The 24822-nt window shown below is 37.9% G+C and overlaps 1 protein-coding gene across 10 annotated transcripts in view; it reads right to left on the reverse strand.

Moving 5' to 3' along the window:
* SCEL (sciellin) overlaps nt 1-13187 on the reverse strand; it is a 113960-nt gene extending 100773 nt beyond the window's left edge. For 5 of the 10 annotated variants that reach the window (XM_045566930.1, XM_045566927.1, XM_045566929.1 and 2 more), the window contains exon 1: nt 759-871. The gene's annotated coding sequence lies outside the window, so the exon portion shown is untranslated. Of the gene's footprint in view, nt 1-758; nt 910-13102 lie in introns of those variants that run through there. The other 5 variants (XM_045566921.1, XM_045566922.1, XM_045566923.1 and 2 more) reach the window with 5 other exon arrangements.
* Between the last annotated feature and the right edge of the window lie 11635 nt (nt 13188-24822).

Consider the following 24822-nt stretch of genomic DNA (forward strand, 5'->3'; position numbering starts at 1 on the left):
TCTTACCAAAGTCTTCAAAAACTGGTTTTTCAGGACTAGGATATGAATAAAGGTTGAAAATTGCCTCCATATATATTAATCACTTCTTAGGTTAGAATCAGAGTATAACGTAGAGAAGTTGGCCAAATGCACACAAATCCTGTGGGAAACCACACACCCCCATTTAACCCCACCCTGCCTTTGCTCCTTGGTACATTCATGTAAGAAATGATGATTTTTCTTATTTTGGGAAGATAGAGTGGAGGATAGGTTTGGCATCTCTCTCTCACAGTTCAGCAACTTGCAATGTTTCTAGCAGTTGAGAAAAAACAAATATGACTTAAATAAGACAAGAGAGTCCACTATTTCACTCAAGGTATCATTATGAAAACAGAAAGATCCCTGTTGAAAAATGGTTTTATAGTCACTTGAGAGAACAGAGCATCGGAGCCGGTCCCTTAACTGAAAGAACTTCCTATCCTTATGTGTGACAGGATTCACCAGCTGACAGCTCCACTTGGAAACTCAAATAGGTGCTCATTTTGTGATGCCTGTAATGTGTAAAATTGCCAAGAAGTTAAAAGCAATGCAATCCAAAAACACAAGGAAGGGCAGAGCTGTTGACAAGCAGAACAGCCTGTTGGAGGCTGACAAAATTTAATTGGAAACAAGACAAAGATAATACAGTAAGTTCTAATTGTTATCATTTGGAAGGAAAACAAAGAATGTTATGCACATACAGCAGATGTATTTATGTTTGCAAAGAGAATTAAACTTACCTCTTTTGAGCAGAAAACCAGGACGTTTTTGGCTAACCAGCCCGCAGTGATTCCCCAGGTGGATCCGGCTGAAATGAATGGGTACCTGGAGTTTATTCAGTGTAGTCGCAGCCTCTACCTGACTGTGTTAATGAACAGTGGAGAGGTTTCTCCCTCAGCGGCTGAGTCACTCAGGGAGGAGGTGGGTGGTATGAAACAGGGTGTCACCTTGTACAAATACCAATTCAATTAAAACAGTCTCACTCATGGGCCTACTGCCTTTGTTTGGTAAATTCTTTATTTAATTTATAAGCTTGTTATGCCAAAAACAAAATATGCTCCTGTTATCACCCTTTCAACTGATATCAACAATACACACAACTTATCACTGACGAGATGGCATCGTACCCAACCTATTTTGGATATTCTTTTAAAAAACAAAAGAAAAACCTCGAGGTGGCAGGAATCCCTCCTATCTGGCCATAGCTCCTGTGAGGCAGGGGCACAGACACACACATAGGAAATACACTGCTTCAAGGAAACAACTCTTTTTAGGAAAAAAAAGTCCTCGGGAACCCAGAAACCCTGGGATCAGAAAACAAAAAAGCAATGCATTACACAAATTCTATGCCTAGAATACTTTGTAAAACTATCAGAGGAAAAATATACCCTGGAATGAAAGAATTTTGATTCTTATGTTATTTCATTGTATATAAAAAATGGTAAAAGGATGTTTGAAATGTCTTTCAGAGCTGAGGGCAGCAGTAGGCTCCAATGTCAAAGGCTGCTTCTGCTGAGAGGAAGGAATAATGCAGAGGAGCCCTCCTAGGTGGGGGTTCCTATTACAGGTTCTGAAATACACCCTCCATAATAGCCAAAGAGGCTTGAAAGCAGCTTAGCAAATCTGGAGCACTGCTGAGAGAAGCTGGGTCATTAGAATCTCCTGGGTCATCTTTATTCATCAGTCACACTAACAATTAACCAAATCCTCTTTTGCAAGACTACTCCTGAAAACCATGGTCCAGTGGAGCTATGCCCACAGAAATGACTATGACAAGAAATAGAAACATCCAGATTGGAGAGTAAGGCAATTGCAGTATGTGTTCATTATAAACTGGGAGATCACCTCCTCAATGTTCCTTAATGCTCCCTTATTCTGGGCTGAGAAAGTTTTAAATCTAAAATGGAAAGCATTCTTTCAAAGTAAAACATATATGCATGTCTATTCAGCCCCTTTATGGAATTTCATATGTGCAAAATATTTTTAAAATGTGTTTTATATTTCTGTGATGCCCATAATTGTTGGTTGGATTGAGGATGGAAATTAATACTACAAATGAGAAAGTTGAAAAACAACTCAAAAATAAATTTGGCTCAACTCAAAAAGTAGATTAGAAGTTATATTCCAAACGAAGAGCTAAAACAGGTTAAGAGCTACCTTGTAGGACTAGTAGTAATTTACATTATAAAATGTTTAAATGTATGTTTTTGTCCTGCATAAAATATAGAACCAGAAAAATAAGTTTCTATCTTATAATGAAGTAAAGCTTCCCACATTATAGCTGTTGAGCTTCCAAGCAATTTAAGGCTTTTGAGCTTCCAAGCAATTATTTTTGCATATAATTAAGAGTTTCTCTTACTTTATACACCACAACAGCCATATCACTAAAGCAAACCAGCGTCTTTTCATTTAGAATCAAATCTGTAGTATGAAAAAGGGCTAAGTCTAAACACTTGAGCAAAATTTAGACCCCCTTGTGCTAAGCACACACTCAACAAAAAGACTGCATCATATTTAAAATCTCACAGTGTGAAGAGGTCGAATAAAGAATGTGTTTGGGTGTGGAAGTAGCCAAAGAAGCTTAGCTTTGGTTTCACTCAGGCCTTGAACTGGGAAGCCTTGAGCATGCCGAGAATACCTTGGCTTCACCACACCTATTTCACTGCGAGTGTCAGAGTTCTTGAGGTCTCTTTAGAACGGAAGCTCAGAGTCTGAGATGGCAATGGTTTTATCTCAGGTGTCAATGCCAATTGATTGGTGGTGGCTTTCTGGACGGATATGATGAAGTTTGTAAGGCAAGTTTGGACTCCAGGAGAGCGTCATGGTTAATTAGCAATATCAACCACAGGCCTTAGATGGGGGAATGTTTGTTGACCCTGCCTTGTAAAATTAGAGATTGCAACATCATATTGCTCTCTATGTGTTGGATACAACTAGCCAATAAAACAACCAGCCAAAATGAGCACTTATTACTACATAATAACAAAAATAGTAAAACACTTATATAGCACTTTTAATGCGCCAGGCATTGTTCTAAGAAGCTTTCATACATTCATTTAATAATTGTTATTAAATGTCACCTCCTCACTCCAGAGAGATGCCAAAACTGACACTGAAAATGCAAATAATACAAAGAGGACAAATCAGCATCTCAAAACTTTCTAATCTATTATGCCAAGATTTTGAGGGTTTGAAAGACAGAGGGCTCCCCATTTGCCTTCCAGATGGAGGAAACAAATGTTATGTGCCTGTTAAAACAAAAGGGGTATTGTTAAGGTGGTAATTGCAGAGCCAATTTCTCTTTGGGAATAAACAGATGTCAGAATCAATGAATTACCACCAGTGCTGCAAGAGCTGGTGCATTGCTTAATACACTTTGATGGCACCAGCATGATGTAGACCAACGGAGATCACAACACAGAACCCAGGGGAGCCTGAGTTCAATTGGCTATACAGGCTATTTATTATGGGCAAATCACTGAACTCTTATGCCCATGTCTTTTTTGGTGCAGTGAAATTGATAATAACCATCACTTCACCAACTGAATAGATCACGATGACAATATCAGGTTTTTTTTTTAAAACAGAACTCCAAACCTGTGCTCGAGACTACACTAGGAGGGATCAGGAGAACTCAGTCCTGAGTTCCTGGGCTTTCTGGCTCTCTTCGAGCTTCAAAGAAGTAACTACTCTTGGCCTAAGAATTTAGCAGATTTTAGGCATTGTTGATGATGATTATAATAATGATGATCAAAATAACAATAACAAGAGCAGCAACATGTGCCAAGTATGTGCCAATCACAGCTAAGTGCTTTACAAGTATTATTTCATTTGATCCTCACTAAATCCTACACTATAGGAACTGTTGTTATGCCCAATTACAGATGAAAAAACAAAAGCCCAAGATCACACAGCTAGAAATTAGACATGTCCAGGATTCCAATCTAGGTATGCTCACTGTGGAGCCCACATTCCTGGTTATGAAGCTCCACTGACTCTCCAAAGTACCAGAGAGGAGAATGGGCACTTCGACCAAGAAACTGTTGCTGAACTCTGGACTACAGAGTGAGCTAAGGTTACAGCAGATCTCAGCCCAGACTAATAGGTGACAAAAAAATACTATGGCTTTAGCAGAAAATATATGTATATATGTATGTATTTATATTGTTCATAGTATCAAAAATAATATATGACAGCCCACATTCATTAACTTACAATACCAGAACCAGAGAATGACAAAGAATTGCTCCAAATTCTAGGGTCTTTTAATGATAGTGTAGATATAGCTCACCATTTTTATTTTTCTTTTAGATTATTTTTTAGACCAGTCTTAGGTTCACATCAAAATTGAACATAAAGTTCAGAGAGTTCACATATACCTCCAGTCTCACCACTATCAACATCCCCCACCACAGCGGTAAATTTGTTACAGTTGATGAACCTACATTAACACATCATTATCACCTAAAGTCCGTAGTTTATATTAAGGTTCACTCTTGTTATTGTATACTCTATGAATTCAGACAAATGTATAATGATATACATCCACCATTATAGTATCAAACAGAATAATTTTGCTGCCCTAAAAATCATCTGTGCTCTGCTTACTCACCCCTTTCTTCCCTTTAACCCCTCCCATCCACTGATCTTTTTACTGTCTCCATAGTTCTGCCTTTTGCAGAATGTCATACAGTTGGAATCACACAGTATGAAGAATTTTCAGATTGGCTTCTTTCACTTAGTAATGTGCATTTAAGTTTCCTCCATGTATTGATAGTTCATTTCTTTTTAGTGTTAAATAATATCCCACTGTCTGGAAATACCTCATATTTATTCATTCACCTACTGAAGGACATCTTGGTTGCTTCCAAGTTTTGGCTATTATGAATAAAACTGCTGTAAACATCCATGTGCAGTTTTCTTTTTAAAAATTTATTTATATATAGTATTTTGAACCATTAATATATTTATAATGTTCAGAAACTAAAAAGTATAAAAAGGAATACAGTGAAAAGTCTTCCTCTTCCTCCAAGCCTGTATCTCCAACAAAAACAACAACAAAATCCAGTTAATAGTTTCTCCTGGGTCCTTCTGGAGACATATATTCATATAAAAACAAATACAAGATATGGAGAGTTCCTCCATTTTTACACAAAAGTTTGCATATTACATTGTTCTGAATCCTGCTTTTTTCCTTTTACATTATAATCTGAAGATATTTCTATATTGATTTTTCACAGCTGCTGGGTATTCCATGGTATGGATGGTCCATAATCTGTCATCAATCCACTATTGATGGGCATTTCCATCATTTCTAAACTTCTGCTAACAAATAAACATGCAGTGAATAACACTGTACATGAATCATTTGGCATGTGTGTGAATATATCTGGAATAGATCTGTAAGATAAATTCTTAGAAATGTAATTGCTGGGCCCAAGGGTTTATACATTTGAACTTTAGTAGATGAATATTGCCTAATTGCCCTCTGTAATGCATTTACCAATTTATCCCTCTTGTCCTCATTCATCCTCTCCTTTCAATCATTTGTGCACTTAACAAACATTAAGTACCTACTATGCTCTAATATTGTTTTAGTCCCAAGGGACAGGAAAATTAATGAGATCCAGTTTTTTCTCACCAGGAAGTTACAATTTATTTGGAGGGACAGACATTTAATTAAACAACTATAATACACCATGATAAAGTAATACAGAGCAATTTGCAAGGCCAGGCATTGCATGGTGCAGAGAACAGAGAGTTCTTCCTAGACCTGGGAGGTGATTTTGATGCTGAGTTTCAAAGTTTGAGTGGACAATTATTAGATGGTCATGAGGTAGAAGAACCATCCATCCACTCTGTCATCCTAGATCTTCTTAACTTTTTCCAGATTTCTGCTTAATAATGAATATTTCACTAGTTTCCTCCCTCCATTCCTGAACCAAAAGAGCAATTTGGCAGCCCAGCAACCCAAATTGCTCAGGGTGTTATGTGGCCACATTTTCCTGTTCTCATGGTCTTCTGTGGACACTCATGAGCTGCACTGCACCAATAGTGCAATCCGACGGGCTGCAGGTTGAAATAAACAATTCCACAGGAACAGGACGGAAGAATTGCTTTTCCTCTCGCTAAAAAACTTAGAAAGGCAAATCAATTTTCCTAATTAAAATCTTTTAAACTCAGATTGCTAATTCATAATTTCATGATCTTAACTCCTGATTTGCCTCAATTCATAGTTAATTCTTCTACTTTACAGCAATCTCTCCATTGCCAAATATTTAATGGTATTATATCATAACCCCCTGGAGATCAGAGGCCGGGCCTTCATACTTGTCTTTACGTTAACATAGCATAGGTCTTGACTCACAGAAGCACTCAGTGTTTGTTGGCTGAACAAAGGAATAATGATCATACACAACAAGTGTGCAGACACAAGGGGTATTCATTGTTTACAAAAGCCTGGTTTATCTGTTTTAAAAATCTGATTTTACTGTCAGATTTTTCTATCCCTGGCTAGAGGACTATAACATTATCTCTTCAACTCACCTGTAACACCACTGCTTTCTTAAAACAAGGTAAGATTTCTCTTCATTTTACAGAGATTGTCCCAAAAAGAATTATCATAGTTGAACTTATTGCCCAAGGTTGGAACGTCCATCATCACTGCCTCCTGGCTCATCCTTTCTCCCTACTCTAAATTATGTCCAATTGATTCATCACTGAACCATGACCATCAATTTTACCTCCTAATTCAGCCTAACCCTCCCTTTCCACTTGACTCCCACCACCTGCCTCATTCAGGCCCTCACTATCTTGAGGGCACACTACTTTACTTACCTGCTATCTGTTCTCTTCTCATTTCAAATCTGACCCCGCTGAATCAGTTAGGCTCTTTCAGGTTGTAAGGATTGGTTAATGAGAGCCTCAGTTGATGGGCCCATACTAACAGTAGCAATTAAGCGGAACAGACCCACAGAACCCAAAATGATGATACTTAGAAATCTACAGTTTATTACAGGAAGAAGATATAGTGTACAGCTGCATTAAAGATAAGCTTCATAGCTAAATGTTGTCTCACAGTAAAGAGTCAGAGGGGCGATGTGCAGGCTCCAATTGTCCTTCTTCTATGAGATTCTTCTCAGGATCCACTTTCTCTCTCAGGTTAAGAACCACTGACTTGTGAATGGAACACCCAAAGGCAGTGTCAACTGGGATTTCCTATGCCCTTCTGGTCATGTAGGCATATCCTGCTATGTGACCAGGGCTTCTGGGGTCTCATCAGATACTAATTGTAAGTCTCACCGTTACCAATAAACAGTGCTGACCAGCTAGTGCAAAGCATCCTGAAACTCTTAGCGTGCATGGCGAGGAAGCAATACTACTAATCAGTACGATTTGGACATGTTGAGTACTGTGCAGCTCATGTCTTATTTTAGTAGAATAACTCAGGCTAATTCCAGGCATGCTAACATTAACATTCATAGCACAGACATGGGACTACAAGGAAAACAGGATAGTGTCTCAGCAGCCTTAGATGTTAAATAATATTTGCTGCTGGTTACTTTGTAAAAATAACACTAGTTGTCCAATACAAATCTTGGAACCCAAGAGAATCTCTATGTGTCTCCCATGTTCATGACTCAAACTTTGATTCTCAACCTGCTGCTTCTTTCTACAGTGCTGCCAATTTATCATAGTCTCGGCAGGTTTCAGTTTAAATCCCCTGAGAGAGATCTGTTTGAGTCACTCTCTCATACTGCGTTCCAATGGGTAGAGTTCCTGCACCAGGCCATCTGTTGAGTCTCTGGCTAGTCATAAGAAACAATTTTGGTCAGACACCTACCCCATCTCAATCAGCAGTGACCAAGGTCATAGCACTTTATGGTTCAAAGCATGGTTCCCCTGCGCCTTGGAACTGCTCAGAAGTGGGCTACAGGCATGGCTCACATTCCATTGTAAATATCTCCCCAGGAAGGACTGTCCATCCCCTAATGCTATTAATATTTCTCCAAAATACAGATGCAATCATGTCATTCGCCAGCTTCCAACCCATCGTAAGTTCCCCACGTCCCATAAAGTTCAAATTACATACACAACTCTGTTGTCCAATGCAGCAGCCACTAGCCACATGTGGCTATTTAAAATTTAAATTAATTCAAATTAAATAAATTTAAAATTCATTTCTTCAGTTACACTAGTCACATTTTAAATGCCATATTGGATAGGGAAGATAGCAAAAGGAGAAAACAGGTCTAGAATGTCTTTTTTTTTTCTTGTGAATGAAATGTTCATTTACACACTGTATGTAGAAGCAGATACATAAATTCTTATACAATCAATTTCTAAAAATGTGCAAGAAATTACTATAATTTTTTTACAAACCAAAACATGTATTAAAATCAATGCACTTTGGATAATTCATTCTGTGGGGTTCTCGGTACAAATTAGAATGCCTTTTTAAAAATTATATTTGTTTTTAATTTTTTTTCACCCACATGTACCAGAACGAGATAGAATGTCTTTTTATGTCACTTGCAACTATTCCAGGCTCATCTCCCTTCACTTCTCCACATGTGCCCTAGGCTCTAGTCACATTGAAATCCTTGCTGTTGCTCAAATGCACTGTAATACTTTAGGCCTTTGACATCCTCATGCCTGTGATCTGAGCTATCCTTTTTCCTTCTAACCTTGTGATCCCTCATTCAGCCTAAAAGGCCCAGCAAACAAAACCTGTTCTGTGAAGATTTTCCCACCATATCAGACCCCAAACACAGGTAGTCTCCCTCTTTCTCTCCGCTCTGAAAGAACTCTGCATATTCTTCCATTATAGTACTTAACTACATTTTATGATAAACTAGGTGTACCCAGGACGTGACATACTGTTCTAGAATACCTTACTAGAGGAAGCAGCATAACCAGTGCTTCAGAGCACAGACTTGGGTGTCAGAGAGCCTTGACTACTTGAGCAACCATGTGCTAGTCATTTCACTCTTTTTGTCTCAGTTTTCTCATCTGTGAAATAGGGATAATTGTGAGGATCAGTGTGAGGATCAACTGTGTTAATACAGAAGAGAGACTTAGAATACGGCCACAACTAGGTAAGGTGCTACCTAAAACTTAGCTCTTAGTAAACTACTAATGTATTTTATTTATATATACTTAGAAGTGTATCTGAGAAGGACAAGAATGTAAGCACAATTAATAATCCCACTCTTCTCAGATACATGTACTGTGTCCAAGGGTCAAACTCTTTAACAATGTTGTTCATGAACATCATTAGTTGTGTATGACTAAATGCAGGTTTTAGAAGATGTATGAAGATTCTCTCAAGAGTCAGTCTCTGAAACTTATTGATGGCTTTATAAAAGGCTCATAGTGCAGGAAACTCTCATTTTTTGACTGAGAAAAATTATTTATAAAGGACAGAATGAGAGGTGCCCATGTGGAGTGCAGTGTTTACTGCATAATTCATTTCTCTTAGATGATAATTTCTTGTCATTCACATTCTCTTCTATTTGGCATGGCATTTCTCTCTTCTTAGATTAATCTTTCTTCTCTTTCCGCAGTGTTCTCATATCCATTATGTTTCATTTCTTTCTTGAAATCTATTTTATTTCTCCTCTACCAAGTCACTGTTGTATTAGCTTTCTATTGCTGCTGTAACAAATTAACCACAAACGTGGTGGTTTATAGTCACACAAAGTATTATTTTATAGTTCTGGATGTCAAAAGTCTAAAATTAGTCTCACTGGGCTAATGTCAACGTATTGGCAGGATTAGTGTCTTCTGGAAGCTCTAAGGAGAGAATCCATTTTCTTGCCTTTCCCAGATGCATCCCTGGTTCACAATCCCTTCCTGGTGTCATTCTAACCTCCTGCTCTGCCATCATGTCTCTTACCACTGACTCTAATCCTCCTGTCTCCCTCTTATAAGGACACTGTGAGTATATGTGGCCCACCTGATAATCCAGGATAATCTCCTTATCTCAGCATCTTAATTTAATCACATCCGCTAAGTCCCTTAAGAGATAACACATTCAGAGGTTCCCGAGATTAGGACGTGGTTATCTTTGGGGATCATTACCCAGTCTATCACACCGATCATATTTTCCAATTTCCAAGTTCTTTATAACTTCATCCATTTTTACAATTTTAAAAAATAAATGTTCCTTTAAATAAATAAAATTCAAAATGCATGCAATTATTTGCTTTAGTAAATAAACACAAAAAAATTCTATGCTCTCATGACTTTTGTTAAGTTAAAAAGGTGACATACTTAGAATTACATCTCAAATTTTATACTTAAAAGCCAGGTAAACAAATGCAAGAAACACATGCAATTTTTACAGCCATTTTCTACCTTCCATTCATGGGTGATGCAAACAGTATTAATTTAACAGGCATGTTTTCAAATGACCACTGGATGCTTGAATATTGGTTACAATGATTGTGTGAAAACCATTCCTGGCAAAATCTTGGGGAAACATACTACCTAAGCTGAATATATTACCTATGCACATAAATGTATATTTATATTTACACATCTATAATACATACATTAGATGTATATATATAAAACACATATATATCAGATAAATACACACACACATGTTGATAACTCTACTTGTGTCTGTCTTCCCTATCATAATGTAAGCAACTTGAAGGTGGAGGCCCGAGCTTATTTATCCTTAAGTCTTCAGTGGGCCTGACCTAGCCAGTTCTCGGAGGTGGTTTCTTGGTTGAGTATATTTTCATTACTATGTGACACATGGGACAACGGAACAGAAGTCACCGACAAGAAAATGAAATCACCAGACTTTCTTCTCCTGCTTTTTTTTCTCAGTGTCTCAGCCTTCAATAGGATAGACTAGAGAAATATGGTTCAAACAGTCCTCCCCATTCATTCTAGTGTTTCTGTTGCTATTTTTCTTTAGTTCTTACACATTCTGATTGACCGAATCCCTCAAATCACTTGGTATCCCAAAATTGTGTCCTTGCTCCTCCCCACACATAATATCTGAAATTGAAATGTGTCCCCAGCCTCTCCTGCCCATTTCCTCTTCCTAACCACTGTTTCATGCCTTCCACTCACTTCTCCCACCTCTCATATTTCTCCTCACAATTCGTCTTCAAATTGCCTCCCAGTTCCTTTACTTTATATAATCAAAGAGTAAATCCTCCATAAGAGAGAAAAGAATTTTAGAAAAATTTTAGTTTCCAAGCATTACCATAGATCCATGTATTATCCTTTATTAAAACAAAACTTGGGATAATTTTAATGGTGTCCCTAGAAAACAGGAATTTTCAAATACTTTGGAACAGGCACATACACTTTATTATTGCTTTAATTTTACAACAATGCCCCCCTGCCAATACCCCAATCCACTCCTAACCAAGTCATTTTAACTAAAAGTTTTTAACAAATAGTTGGCCTCAATAATTTGGGAGTGTGTGTGTGAGAGAGAGAAAAAGAGAGAGAGAGAAGGCTTGAGGTCATTGAGACTACCAAGAGGCAATTGCTTTTTTATTTCATGCATGCATCTTGTGCTCTATTCAAATTCTTGATATTGCATATCATGCAATACTCCCACTGTTCCAGTTTCCACTGGATGCTAGCCTATGATCCTCTTGAGTAAAAGCCTTTTTTGAATGTTGCATATGTGCTTTCTGTTCTTGGAATCCAACACTGGAGTTCTTACCATTGCATCTGACCTACGCTGTCATGGATAGAATTTTTTCCCCCTCAGAAGCACTCACAAAACCTAACTTGTTTATCCAGTCTAACTATAATTCTGCAACACAGAAACAGGGAGTGGACCTTGACGTTACACACCCATGGCCAACCCCACACAGAAAGGCTGGGAAATGTCATTGTTTGATCTCTGCTTAAGCAAGAACATCAATCTGAAAAGACCCACAACCACAGGACATCAAGGAAGTCAGTTGACTTCATGCTCCCTCCTACCCTGCCTGACTCCTGGAGCAGCTCTGTGGCTCATCCCAGTGTCCACAGCCACTAAGGGTCCAGGGCAGGTCCCCAGAAAACAACTGGAATTGCCTTTCATTCACAGCCAAAACCACGTGATTGTTTTAGATAATTGTGCCTTCCTGGCACCCCAGTATTGCACTAGATTAGCCTCCGCACACTTCGTGCACTTTGTTTTTCCATAAGCCCTGTCAGACAAGTAGGTGTAGAAATGTAGGAAGGAATAAAGACATATTAAGTGCACGCTTCTTTTCTAAATAAATGTATTTCCTTGTGAAGGTTTGGAAAGTGTCATAACTAAAGCCTCCACCATTGATAGAAAAAGGTATCTGAGGATAAATGGCAAATTATGAGATAAAATAAAATGTTTTCTAAGTTGATGTGTTCATGTCACAGAATCAAATATTCTTCATGTAACCTATACATGAATGTAAACCACCATTACTTGTCCATTTACTTAGTAAAGTTTGTTCAGTCTATGCATTCTTATTTTTATCTCAGACTCTAGAAAAGGGCATATATAAAGCACATTATCCTAACATTATTAATACCTATACGCATATATTCCCTCTCAGCCTTTCCTTCCCCAACCAAGGCCTATTTTGCATCTGTGAAAATAGATAGGTTCCAATGAAAAAAATTAAATGAGAAGAAAAAAATCTGTCTTAGAGCAAAAGTAATTCCCAGTGGGTTTCTAATGAAGCCACCTTATAAGGTCCATTGTCCTTCACTCTTCCTTTCAAATCTTTATTTCTCCCAACAGTAAGGGGAAAAAAATCTGGAGGTGAATTGGGTGAGGTAGCCCATAGGAGTCTCCAAGAAAGTAAGACAAGATTCAACAATGAAGCAATGGGTCATATGATCAAAACAGCAGCTTCAAAATCCACCTTCTCTTTTCCTCACTCAGCAGAACCCAAGGCAGAGAGAAACTAGGGCTCTTTCAGGTGCTACCTAAGTTGACTGCAAAGACTGCAAGGGAAGAACATCAACATATTTCACAGATTTTGCAGAGGCAAATCAAGAAACGTTAAAAATTATGTCAGTGAAATCATTTTCTGCAAGTAAACAAACTTATTGAAAAACTACAACAAAAATTTACCGTCTGGAGAACCTCAGTGGAGCACTTCAGATACCTCCGGGCAGATTCCTAACCACAGTAAACAAATTCTAATGTTCCATCTGAAGTTCCTACTGCCCTTTGCACAGCTGGGCAGCTTCCTGGGTCTCCCGGAAAAGGTATGCAGCCTGCCCTGTGGGCTGGCCCACCCTTCACAACCAAACCTGACAAGGCTGAGCAAATACAGTCTCAAAGGCGAAGACATTCTTTAGGGATTGTGCAAAGGAATTTGGCAGCTGTGTCTTCCCCAGAGGTGTGGCATAAAGAACAAGTTCCTCAGCCAGGGGCACAGGATTATCTACAGCCTCTCACAGGAGAAATCACTACTAAAATGTACTTATCCAGAAATCCACCTTTATATTAAAATGCATGTAAGCCTTCCTCTGCTACTAATACCTTTAAGATATTTATTTGAAAAAAAGGTTACTTGTATTAAACCAAGTAAAGGATGGAACCAATACACGTTATTTTGCACAAATATCTTTTTTCCTCCTCTCTTTTCTTCCTTTCATCCCTGATTTTTGTGGTGTAGCCTGAGAATCCAGTAAGGATGACTCACGTCTCTCTTACGTGCCAGAACAGTAGATAGATCTTGCACCCGGAACAGACCCTCCACAGAGTTCTTTTTCAGTCCTACAGAGCACTGTGTGAGCAGAGACATACCAATGTCGTTTTAACCATAACCCTGTTTCCACAGGCCAGGTCAGTTGTGGGAAAAGTCAAAGGCTTGAGAGGAATTTGGTTCCAGCCCCTGCCTTTTTTATCACCAGGATTCCTAGTAGACCCAAACTAAGGTCACTGCCTTTCTATTTTTCTACTTTTGATGTTAACGTCGAGCAGGCTTTGCCACTGGGTGATGAAGGTGCTATTACTCCACGGGCCTTTCTGTGGGAGGTGAGGAGCCACCTGCTGAGTGAGTCAATCAGGAGACTGCACAAGTGAGCTGCGCTCTGTCACCCAGGTCAAGGGCTGAGTCTTTCTTGATTCTCAGTGGGAGTCAGCTGTCACAGCCCCGTGAGTCACCTGTGAACTACGCATGACCCACATGGATGCCAGAATTGAGTGGGTGGAGCTTTGAAGAATTGGGGGGTTTGTTGTCTTTTTGTCTTTTCAATAAGGAACACTCTTTGACTTGTCCATGGGTAGGGGTAAATAAAATCATAGGCCAGAAAGACAAGCTAAAAAACAAGAAGGATGCTGGAGGAAGAAGCCATACAAAATGGCTGTGGGATGTTATCAGCCCTTTGGGAGTAGGTTACAGTTAACTCAGGGACAGAAACCTGTACTGTCTGTAATCATTTCTGTTTGTGTGCTGGATCAAAAATTATGAGTGGATAGTGATTTGCATCCTTTTCCTCTCCCTGGCCCATTCTAGAGCATTTGAGAATTGCCCACTCGACTTTAACCTCTACTTTCTGTTTCCCAGGTTGACTCTCAGGAGGAAAGTAATCACAGCCAAAGATCAACCACACACCATAAGACCTGCACAAGATGCAGCTGGTGTGTCCTAAAAGTCTACTGTATGGTGAGGAAGGAGGAGATAAGAAAGCAAGAGGGCAGGAAGAGGGATTATGAACTGGAGCTAGTAATTGGGAGATAACGAAGGGAGTGGGAGATGCCCTGGAGTTGCTGAGCGCTGGAGAAGTACTACTCAAAAACTTTTGATTGCATGTACCTACCAACATATAAACATTTTGAGCACATACCACCTACAGACGTGTTCACTTATTTTTAAATTAAATATTTGTACTTTTGTGTGTTTTGTGTTGTGCAGATTATCTGTGGGCAACCCAGCACTATCCATCTTCCAAAATCTTTGATTTGCAAGGGCTACAATATTAGGAACTACATTTCTCAGAATGCCTGCCAGCAGGCTTTTGGGTTACATTCAGCCTGTGAGAGATATTCACACAGGCTTTGGAAGGTGAGAGAGGAGTAGAAATCATAATATTGTTTCTGAGCCACAGGCAGGCAGATCGTGTGTTTTGGCAGACAGCAGATGGTTTCTGAAAGCTTCCCAGCATCGTCCTGTGAATTATTTCATTTCAGTGGTGAACGGGCAGCTGAATCATGGTTAGCCATTTCCTGCAATTCCTGAAACTCCCTGTTTCATGAAAGCCATCAGCAGCCTTGCTTAAACATCAATCCTCCAGCCTTTTGGTTTCCTTGGCAGAAATCTGACTTTACCTTATAAAGCATAATATACAAATAGAAATTTAAAAGGATAATGTAAATATTATTTTAATTATTTTATTTTATAAATAACGTAAACATTTTTTTCTTAATAAAAATGTAAATTATGAGCCAAATAAGTCTCTTTTCCTTATAAATTACCCAGCCTTGGGTATTTTGTTACAGAAACACAAAATGGACTAAGACAGTGCCATTTAATATTTATTCGTGGTAGGCTGAATAATGGTCCCCTCAAGATAGCCACATCCTAATCCCTAGAACCTGTGAATGTTACCATGGAAAATGGGATTTTGCAGATATGACTAAGTTAAGGATCTTGAAATGGGTAGGTATCCAGTGGGCCCAACATCACCACAAGCATTCTCGTAAGAGGGAGACAGGAGGGTCATAGAAGTCAGGTGATGTGATGACGGAAGCAGGGGTTGTTGGAGAGTCACAGGCTGAAAGTCAGTGAAAAGTGAGGGTTCTGTTGCCAACCCTGCACTGTCAACACCTGGCACACCCTGTGAGACACATGACCATGTGACACACGTACCGAGCAAGGGAACCCATGTCAGCTCATATAGTAAATATTGTCAAAATTTGATTTCATCATTATTTCTCAAGATTTAAAATACATACGAAAATTTTAACATTTTGTATACCATAACATAATGTTATCTATAATCATATATTTTATAACCCCTAATACTAATTATATGTAATAAAATAAAAGATGTAATAGTGCTTTGTAATAATATAGTATTTTAAAATTTTTCCTGCAACCCAATGGATTGTGTTGTGTGAGTCACAACTTTAAAATGCAGCCTATGTAAGTGTTAATAGCATCCTTTTAGAAAACGGCAGAGATGCTACAGAGAGCCACAGTGGCCTATTTCTGCTGTTCGGTTAAGCGTGCTGTTTGTGATCCGGTGGGAGGAAGCCCCAGGCTCCTCTCCTCTGTGGGTCCTTAGGAATTCACCCTCCTGATACTGCAATCGACAAACCTGCCCCAGGACTACCAGTGCTCCGCTCTCCAACATCTGCCTCTGTCACCCCGTAAGCTCCAGAACTGCTCCCCTGTTTCTGTGAGACTGGTTTGTTAGTCCCCTTCTACTGTGGGTGCAACTAAGCCTGCTCTATCTCTGCTGGCCAGGAGCCCCAAAGGGCTCTGAGGGCTATAGCTCTCTCCACCCCCAGGAAGTCTTTCTTTTCAATATGACATTCAGCTCTATCAGCAAACCTTATGTTCCTCCTTCCACATTTTAACTTTATCTTTGGTCACTTATTGTTTCTGCCATATTTTGTCTTGGTGTCTCTAAGTTACAAAGCCTTGACCGTATGGACCAAAAATGTAATTTGGGGAGCTCTACCAGTGTCTACAACTCCTCCACGTTCATAAGAGACATTTAATAAGGGAAAATAAGAACTAGACCAGAAAGAAAGCAAGACCTAAACTTATTTTAAAACAACTTCCTCTGTGGTTTAATCTGAAAAGTCCTGAAATCACACACCACTCACAGCTGCTGCAAGACCTGAAATCCCCTCATGAATTAATCCTTTCCGTAGAGGCAAAAAGGGAAGTGTATTTTTGTTGGTGGTATTTTGGCTTTAGAGTCACAGGTAACAATAGGATCATTATACTAAAAGACCTCATTATAGCCTGTCTCACCTAATACCTTCATTTTACACATGGGCAAACTGAGGCTTAATGAGGTTAAGTGACTCGCCCAAGTCTCCTTTCCCAAATGTGAATGCTCTTTCTACAGCTACATATAGGTTAAATATAAACTCAATCTTAACATTTTAAGAGGGAAACGTTCTGTTAACAGAGTTTTTTTCAACAAATAAAACAGGTACTAAAAATATATTTTCATTTTATATTATATATGGTTAAGGAAAGAAAGAAGAGGAGAAAGGGTAAAAAAAAAGAACTCATTGGAAGAGGGAACATGAATAAGAAAAGGAAATATAGAAAATGATGTTGACTCCTTGACACTGAAAAACTTACCAAAAAGAGGTAAGATATATAGAGAAGAAGAGACAGAGACAGAAGAAAAGGCACATGTAGACATAGAAAGAGGTAGATTCATGACATATAAATCTCGTGCATCAAAATACATCTTAATATTTACTCTGTAGGTTAAAACTATCATTTAATTCAATTTTATCAAGGCTACATGTCATAACTTTAAAAACTAGGATTAAAATTGAAGTGTTATTTAGCCCAGTTTTTTTTTAGCTTTTATGTTTAAATTAAATATAAATTATTATAATGCAGAGCTATATCTCAGATCATTATTTAGAGAATTTATATGGAAATATTGTCTGTAGCCCTTTGAATGAGCGATAATATAAAAGGAAGGGCATTTTGTGAAAATTCAGAGGATAAGGTAGGATACTAGAGTCTAAATAAAGCTATAAAGATGAAAATGTAGTTACAGAAGAGAAAGGACACTTTTTTCCCACAGTGTGATTTTTGTCAGAGAAAAAATATGTTTAATATTATTATAAATAGTTCTTACTGTTTTATAAATTTAACTCCTTTTTTCCCCTAAATAGTTGTTAAAGGTTTGTCATATGCAAGATGCATGCAAAGTTGGGCTTGTGTTATTGCTTTACATACAATTTACATACATCTGATAAAGACACATAATCAGCTTCTTATGTAGTAAGAACAATCTGAAGAATGAGTTAAAATTATTAGGAACCACTTTCTTATATATATAGTACTTCTATACAGTTCTAAGGGGATTCTGTTTGATATTTGTCCTCATTTCAGGATCATTCTACCTAACAGATACTGAAGAACAAACTCTCATGCGATGATATCCAGTGTCCAAACGATGATGCCACTGGGAGACACTTGCCACATAAAGCTGGCACCCTAAAAGCTTACACCTTTAGACCAAATACAAATCACGTACACACATATGCATGCACATGCTTCCAGGAAACTGCAAAGAAAATTTCCTCACTGATAAACAGAAAAAAGATGGTTCCTGAGACACCTGAATTTGCTGCCTAAATTCACGTAAATTGTGCCATCCAATAAACCTCAAACTAGGATGTTATTATAAAATGGTCCAGACTGTATACTGGTGGCCCAAGATTCCTGGAAAACGCAAATATACATTCTGTCTGGGAAAAAAATGTATTAATATTAGGTTTCAAAGTGTTCCTACAAGTTTAGGAGAGCATAGGAACCCAGAGATAGAAACCCAAGACTTTCTAAAGCATTGAGAAAGTGCTTTACATGTGGGAAAGATTCACCAATCCAGAGAGATGACTCAAACTGATCCCATATTTTGGCTTCAAAAAGGCTGGGTGACTCTAATATACCCTCCACACTATGAGTGAGGAAACTAAAGGACTTGTAGCTTTAGGATAAGAGAGAACCAGAAATAAAACAGTACTGACAACCCAGTTGCACAATATCTGGGTGGTCCAGAATACTTTAAGAATGGAACTTGAATTAAGATGGTCCCTGACTGAGAGCACCTCACATGCCTGACACAAACACACAAAAATTCTCTCTGAGATTCTATCACCCTAGCCCTTAATTATACCCACAATTAAATTTTTAGTTAAAATGTCCAGCAATGTCAAAAAATAACCAGGCAGCACACATGGAAACATGTCACCAAGCACAAGAACCAGCAGAAACAAATAGGTAACCAAAATAAACACACACAGATTTGAGATTAGAATTATCAATACAGATCCCAAGACAAGTACGCATAGTATGTTCAAAGATATAAAAGCAAAGTTAGAAAACTTCAGCAGGGAACTGAAAATTAGAAAAGTAACATAGGAGATTATGAAAAGAGGTGTCTGAAGAATGAGAGAATTCCAAATTGGAATGTGTTCTTTCAGATTGGTATAAAGATATATCTGTCAAGTAAGGAGGCTAGACCATATCTGATAGTTCCTCACCTTGATTCATAACTTTTAAACTTTTAGACACATGGTATGTGGGCTACCATTTGTACTCATGCCTCAGGCTTAGGAGTAAACCTGTAAGAGAATATAATAAAAACTTCATGCCAATAAATTTGAAAATGTAAACAAAATGGAAAATTTTCTAGAATAGTATAGCTTACCCAAACAGACCAACCAAAAAACAAAGTATCTAAACAGTTCTGTTACCATTATTAAAAACAAAAATGAAATCAGTAATTAAAAATCTTTTAACAAAGAAAAGTATAGGCCTAGATGACTTCATAGGCAAGTTGAGTTATTCCAGGAATAGAAGATTGATTTAACATTACGAAATCAATTAATGTGACTTACCACGTTAACAGATTAAATGAGGGAAAAAATTATATCATTAGCTCAGTTAATGTAGAAAAGCATTGGAAAAACTTCAGCATCCATTCACAATAAAAACTCTGAACAAACCAGCAGTAGAAAAACATTCCTTAATCTGATTAAGAGTCTCTACAAAATCCTAAATCAATCACCATGGCTTCAAGTTCTTACCTTTCCAATTAAGATTAGGAATAAGATAAGGATAACAACTACTTCCTCTACCAGTCAAAATTTTTGGCCAATATAGTCAGCCAAAAAAAAAAAAAAAATCATAAGGATTAGAAAGGAAGAAAGAAAACTATCATTTCTCACAGATGATATGAATGTGTATGTAGAAAACCCAAAAGACACAGATGAATGTTCAGAATTAAAAAGAGAGTTAGCAAGGCTTTAAATATATATATAAACATGCAAACAACTGCATTTCTACACATGAGCCACAACAGAAAATGAAACGCAAATAGGGCTTATAATTGCATCAAAAATATAAAACACCAAGAAACTCTAACAAAAGACATGCAAGAACTCTGTGGAGAAAATTATTTCACTTTTTTGGAAGAAAGTAAAGAAGTGCTAAATATATGGCAAGATATAAAATGTTTTATGGATTGGAAAAATTAATAGTGTAATAATAGTGTGTCTGAGGCTGTGAGTTGCCCATCACAACCTATTGTCCCTTTCTTCCATGGTAAGAAAGTGTGGTTGGGTACACAGTGACCCAGCCAGAACTGTATTTTCCAGCCCTTTGTGTTGGTTGTGCCGTGTAATTACCTTTCCTCCTACAGAACATAAATTGAGGCAATTCTGGGCCTTATCAGGCTCCTTCCCCTTCCCATTGGCTGGAGCCAGCAAATTGCACAGCCCAACTTGGACTTCACTGGGAATTTCTGAGCTATTGCAGGCTTTCTCTATTATCTGTGTGATCTAAATGGTAATTATAGGTGTATATGTATAAGAAATTTGACTGAGCTGTACAACTAAAATTTGAGCATTTTACTGTGTTTATGTTTTACAAAAAAAATTAAACTGGTTGCAGAAGAGGGTAAGCCTGAGTTTGGCAAACACATTTAGGAGGCTGGTGCAGCGTATTAGGCAAGAGATGACATTAGCCTGAACTAGGGTGATGGCTAAGGAGACAAAGAATGTAAAATGATTTGAAAAATATTAAAGGAGGTAAAACCCACAGGATCTGGTGAAGTGGATGGTGACAAATTTGGATGTGAGAGGTGAGAGAGAGAGTGGAGAAAGATTCCCAGTGTTCTAGGTCTACTTATGCTGAATGAGGTAGTAAGTCCAGGAAGTCTGGGTCTATCCTAAGGAAGGAACCTCCAGCTGCTTTTCACACTTATTTGGAAAATAAGCCTGAGAGTTTCCAAGTCAGAATTTCCAAAAGCCACTCTTCCTCCATACTCCTAGGTTTACATGAAAATGCAAGAGTCTGAAACACACCAGAGCCTTCTACAGGATGACTTCTGAGTAGCTACTTGGTGTCATTACAGAAAAAAAGGGAAATGCATGAACATTATTAAATTCTAAACTCTTTCACCAAAGTCTCTTCTGATCTTACAATTATAAAATTAAATTTTCACATAATTGCAGCAGATGGTGTGTACCAATCCTGAATTTTTCTCCTTTTTTGGTGATTATTGCACATTACCATTTTTTATACTGATGGTAGCCCACATGCTTGGGACATTACTAATAGCTAAATAATATTCCTTCACATTCATAAACTCTATAACACGGCTGGTACAAAGACATTATGCTGCCATCTGTCACTAGAAATGGTTACTAGGGAAATGACGTAAATCACAGACCTGCACAAGTTGGTGGAATCAACTGAAAACCACATTTCCCATCAAGGGCAGCCCCTCCAGGCTGCTATTTTCTCATCCCTTCAAAGCCAAGGGAAATTAACAGCAGAACCTCAGGGCAGCTAAGCAACAAGGACACACAGACCCAGAACACAGCTGCACCAAGGATGCGTGCAGATGAGGGAAGCCAGGCTCCAAGTAGTAACCATAATAACTGGCTCAAGCATTTTTTTTGAGGTTCTTGGGATAAGTGGATCTTCACTTAATGCAGTTGATGGAGATCACTGTACTGAAGTTGCAGAGGCAGCGAATCCTTTGCCCTTATTAATAAGGGTCCCAGTACAAAACATGACCCACCTGTCTAAGCCACATGAGTTTGTTTCTGGAGCAGTGTTTTGCATTGCAGCAGACCGCTAAAAAACTGTCTTCCCAGCATCAGTCCTGGGAGCAGGGCTGCTACTTCACAGCTAGAGAACCAGGAGGCTCAAAGTAAAACAGCCAGCCACTACCATGAAAGCACAACTTGGGAGTGTGCACCTGAACTCAGATTCTGTGGCTTGGCCGTTGAGTACAGTGCAAGAAATCTCAGCATTGTAGCTGTCAGGCAGATGAGCAGTGCAGGAGACTAAGTAATTCCAATAGGGTCAGCCTTAGCAACTCTATGGGAGTATATTATTATAAAGAGAGCTTAACGATAATTCACTGAAAGGCAAATAAAGTAAATCTTTCTTCTATATTTAAAAACCTTCAAATCTGTCATAATTTCTAAAAACCAATCAATCAATTAAAACAACAATCACAACTAAAAACCTTTGCCAATATTCAGGTCAGCTTCATAGATGATATATTAATTAATGGCTGCGCTGGGTATGTTTAAATACTCACATTATTAAACAGGCTTTCTGTTTTTCCACTGGAGTTTTTCTAGAATTGCATCTTGCTGTTTTGTTTGAATTAGAAGAACTTGTTTTTTAGAGCAGTGTTAGGTTTATGGAAAAAATTAAGCAGAAGTACAGAGTTCCCAAATACACCCTTATGCCAACCCTCAGCTTCCTCTATTATTAACATCTTGCTTTAGTGTGGTGCATTTGTTACAATTGATGAGCCAATATTGACATATTATTAACTAAAGTCCACAGTTCACATTAGTGTTCACTCTTTGTGTTGTACAGTTGTATGGGTTTTGATAGATACATATTATGATGTATCAACCATACAGTATCATGCAGAAAAGTCTCACTGCCCTAAAAATCCCTTGTCTTCTACCTACTAATCTCCCTCTCCCCTCCCCTTTAACATCTGGCAACCACTGATCTTTTCACTGTCTCTATGGTTTTGCCTTTTCCAAAATGTCATATGTTTGGAAACATACAGTATGTAGTCTTTTCAGTTGTTTTTTTTCACTTAGCCATATGCATTTAAGTTACAAATTGCTACTTTTATTTAGGGAGTGGTGAAAAAGAGAAAAGTATAAAGAGCATAATTTAAAAAAAAATGGTGCTTTACCAATAATTATCAAACACACATATACATATATACATACCAATCGTTTAGGATTTGCACTCCACAATATGAAATGTCAAATACAGGAAACATTAAATCTTAGAGTAAAGAGTATTCCCATTCTCATGCTAAATTTATAGTCTTAGGCCAATAGAAGATGGAAGTCCCATACTGGGGACTTTGAAACTTATTCTCGGATTAAAATAATATTTACACTGTTTTCCATAGAGGTTGTACTAATTTGCAGTCCCACCAACAGTGGATAAGCATTCCGTCTTCTCTGCATCCATGCCAACATCCATTGGTTTGGGACTTTTTAATAAAAGCCATTCTAACAGGGGTAAGATGATATCTCATTGTGGTTTTAATTTGCATTTCCCTGATGATTAGTGACATTGAGCATTTTTTCATATGTTTACTGGCCATTTGTCTACCTACTTTTGAAAAGCTTCTGTTCATGTCTTTTGTCCACTTTTTAAGGGGATTGTTTGTTTTTCTTCTGCTGCTGATTTGCTTGAGTTCTTTGTAGATTTTGGATATAAGCCGTTTATCAGATGTAAAGCTTGTGAACATTTTCTCCCATTCCATAGGTTGTCTGTTTACTCTGTTGATTATTTCCTTAGCTGTGTAGAAGCTGTTTAGTTTAATCGAATCACATTTATTTATTTTTGTTGTTCCTGTGATTGCCATTAGGGTCTTAGTCATAAATTCTTTATCTAGGTTGATATCTAGAAGAGTTTTTCCTACATTTTCCTCTATAATTCTTGTGGTTTCATGCCTTACATTTCAGTATTTTACTCATCTTGAATTAATTTTTGTGAGTGGTGAGAGATAGGGGTCCTGTTTCATTCTTCTGCACGTGGCTATCCAGTTTTCCCAGCACCATTTATTGAATAGGGCTCATTTCCCCAGCATGTGTTGTCTGCTTTGTTGAAGGTCAGTTGGCTGTCAGTAGATGGTTTTATAGCTGGGTTCTCTGTTCTGTTCCATTGGTCTATGTCTCTATTTTTGTACACATACCATGCTGTTTTGATTACTATATCCTTGTCGTATAGTTTGAAGTCTGGTAGCATGATGGCTCTAGACTTGTTCTTTTTGCTTAGGATTGCTTTGGCTAATCAGGCTCTTTTCTGGTTCCAACTGAAGCATAGAATTAATTTTTCCAGATCTGTGTAATATGACATTAGTACAACCTATATAGAAAACAGTATGGAGATTCCTCAAAGAAATAAATGTAGACCTAGCATTGGACCCCAGAATCCCACTACTGGGAATCTACCCAAAGGAAAAAAAAGTCATTTTATCAAAAAGACACCTGCACTCGAATATTTATTGTAGCACAATTCACAATTGCAATGATGTGGAATCAATCCAAGTGCCTATCAATTCATGAGTGGATTAACAAAATGTGGTATTTGTATACCATGGTGTATTACTCAGCTATAAAAAGGATGAATTAATGCCTTTTGCAACAATTTGGATAGAACTGGAGACCATTAACCTAAGTGAAGTATCACAAGAATGGAAAAACAAATACCACATGTACTTACTATTAAACTGGAATTAATCAATGAGCACATATGTGCACAAAGGAATGTAAAACTTGGTGGAAATCAAGCAGGAGGAACAGGAGAGGAATGGAGGGGCAAAAACCTACCTAATGGGTATAATGAACATTATTTAGGTGATCAGAACACTTATAGCCATGACTCAAGCATTACAAAAGCAATACATGTAACCAAAACATTTATGCCCCTTTAATACTTTGAAATTAAAAATAAATAAATAAATAATAAAAATAATATTTAAGGAGTATGAAAGGAGTGGGGAGGGAGATTGCAAACAAATCCTAGTCTTTTTAATAGGTTTACTTATTGTAGTGGTATAAATTAGGTGATTTTG

Source organism: Lemur catta, chromosome 13 (genome assembly GCF_020740605.2).
Source record: "Lemur catta isolate mLemCat1 chromosome 13, mLemCat1.pri, whole genome shotgun sequence".
NCBI classification, from domain to species: Eukaryota; Metazoa; Chordata; class Mammalia; order Primates; family Lemuridae; genus Lemur; species Lemur catta.